The sequence below is a fragment of the Galeopterus variegatus genome, unplaced genomic scaffold, assembly GCF_000696425.1.
Source record: "Galeopterus variegatus unplaced genomic scaffold, G_variegatus-3.0.2 Scaffold3102, whole genome shotgun sequence".
Taxonomy (NCBI): Eukaryota; Metazoa; Chordata; class Mammalia; order Dermoptera; family Cynocephalidae; genus Galeopterus; species Galeopterus variegatus.
Window position 1 is genome coordinate 60,646 of NW_007729213.1, and position 2,558 is coordinate 63,203.

Consider the following 2,558-nt stretch of genomic DNA (forward strand, 5'->3'; position numbering starts at 1 on the left):
CAATCACGCTGTGACAAATGTCATCTTCAATGAGAAGATAAACTTAAATATTCCATTTTGACACAAACTTCTTTTGCTACTAATAAGGAATCCAAAAAAAACCAAGTGGTTCTACATAGATTTCCCTTGCATACGCTTACCCAAGGTAAGGAGATGACAAAGGCTCACTAATTAGCAAGATGTTTTGAAACTAACACTCAGGAGTGCCTATGCTTCTGATTTCCATTTGTAAATATTTTCATTTTCTTTTGATGGTAATGAAATCTGAAGCTAGTAAGACTTTTAATTGCCTTTAGGAGGTTTTGGGGGGAATTTGAGCAGAATTTCCCTCAAGCTAATAAAAGATAAAATGTTTGGTGTAGTGTTTATGTATACCTTTGCAATATCTATTCCATCACTGTGTCATTGGTGTTCAAAGATTAAAAGGGTTTGATTTCCCTTCATATATGGAAAACTTGGGCTGGCACCCTTTGGGATCTAGCTTACAGAGTGCTGCTGCTTCTCACTTGAGAGCTTCAAGGTGATGATCAAATCCTGTGCCCAAAGGGAATGTAGAAGAACTAGGGAAAACAGTTGGAGGCAACTTAATACATTCAAAAAAAGTCTAAGGGTGGGGGGAAGCCAAGATGCAAAGCCAATCATTTCAAGAACCGGGGATTCAATAAGAGAAAAAAAACTGAAGTAGAGGAAGGAAAGTGATCCAAATGAATTCTCTGATTCGGGATTCTGATTCTCATTCTTGCTCTTTTAGGGTACTCATGGCTCCTGGACTGGGTGTGTTGAAAAGGGCCAGTTCCAAGTGGACAAATGACTCTCTTCTGTCTGTGGATTTTGTTATTTTTACATGGCACCCAGACACGTCAGAGCACGCTGCATTTGGAGACAGTTTTGTCCCATGGAAAACCTACAGTATAAAAATATAAGTCAACAAAGACAGAAAAGATGCTCAATTTCTATGATGGTCATAGAATTCTTCAATAGACCCACAGGTCTTTAAATCTCTTTCAGTTTAAATTTGACCTGTTGCTATGGTCTGGATGTGTCCTCCAAATTTGTGTTTTGGAAGCTTGATCCCCAGGGTGGTGGTGTTGGGATGAGGGGCCTTCTGGGAGGTGTTTGGGTCTTGAGGGAGTGGGTGGGCTCTCTTCTGCTCTTCTGCCGTGTGAGGACACAGAGTTCATCTCTCTTGCTCTTCCACCTTCTGCCGTGGGAGGATGCAGGAAGAAGGCCCACACTAGATGTCAGCTCCTTGATCGTGGACTTCCCAGCCTCCAGAACCGTGAGAGAATAAATTTCCCTTCTTTATAAACTCCCTAATGTGGTATTTTGTTATAGCAGCACAAAACAGACTAAAACACCTCTCTTCCTAATTTCCTCCATTCACGGGGTGGGGGGTGGGAAGGGTGAGTGCAGAAAGATGGAGGGTGGAGATGAATATCTTTACTGTGACTAAGTAAGGAAGAATAATTTCTATGGATGAAAAATGCTTGGGATAAATTCATGAAGTTTGAGAGACAGCTTAGGAGATAGTCAGGAAGAAAACATAGCTTTAGTGTACTTGAAAGGGTAGATATTCATCCAAAAAACTCAGGAGAAAGGTTGAGAGGAGTGGAGTAAAGTTAGGTCCAAGAGACTTTACCTAGGTCTAGAGCACACACAAAAGCAAGTCGGTAGTCTTATTTTTAGGACTACCTGCCCAAGGTCCACCTTTGCCTTGACTAGGTATTGATTGAATCTGTGGACCTCAGTTCGCACAGCACTAGGCTAAAACTAAAAGACCTGCATTTTTTAAACTAGCTAGGCCCTTAGGCAAGTCACTTAAACTATTCGAATCTACAGAGTTACCTAACGTAAAAGTGCCTACTATATGGCTCATTTTTCTTGTGAGTTATTAGGTAGATCACATAAGAAAGCATATTAAAGTATTTTAAAAATCTTAAGTGGGACTTTCAGCAACATGAATGACTAACCAATGGGCCATCACAGTGTTACAAATACAGGTGCTAGAAAAATATTTCTCTACCAATTATTTAATGTATAGCTTAGTCCAAAAAGTGGAAAGGAAATCCTAAGTGGCAAAAATTCAGACACACACCAAAACCAGAGCAGTAAGAAGGAGCTGATACCACTTGCCCAGGTGGATTTCAGATTAGATATGTACCAAGAATCCAGGATTTGGGGACTGGAGACATGGCCTTGGATCTGTGTGAAGTTGGGAGGCTGAAAAATAACTCTGTTCATAGAGGTTGGAACTGTGAAAAGCTGCCCTACTTGTGAAAAGAGATCTATAAAACCTTTTCCTACAACTCAGAAAAACAGAAACAAAGCTTACTATTTGTCTAAGGCCTTGTGGGAAGGGGGAAGAGTTGCTTATGAGAAATTTAAAGCAACATGTGGTTTGTGTCAACTGTAGGTGTAGAGTCTGAATTTATTCTACCAGGGTGGTACAGAAAACTTAAACCATGAAATTAGCATTACAAGCTGGTTTTGTACTATTGAATGACTTGAAAGCCTCAGTGGAAACACAGCTGAAACGATTCAGACTTTTGTTTTGTTTT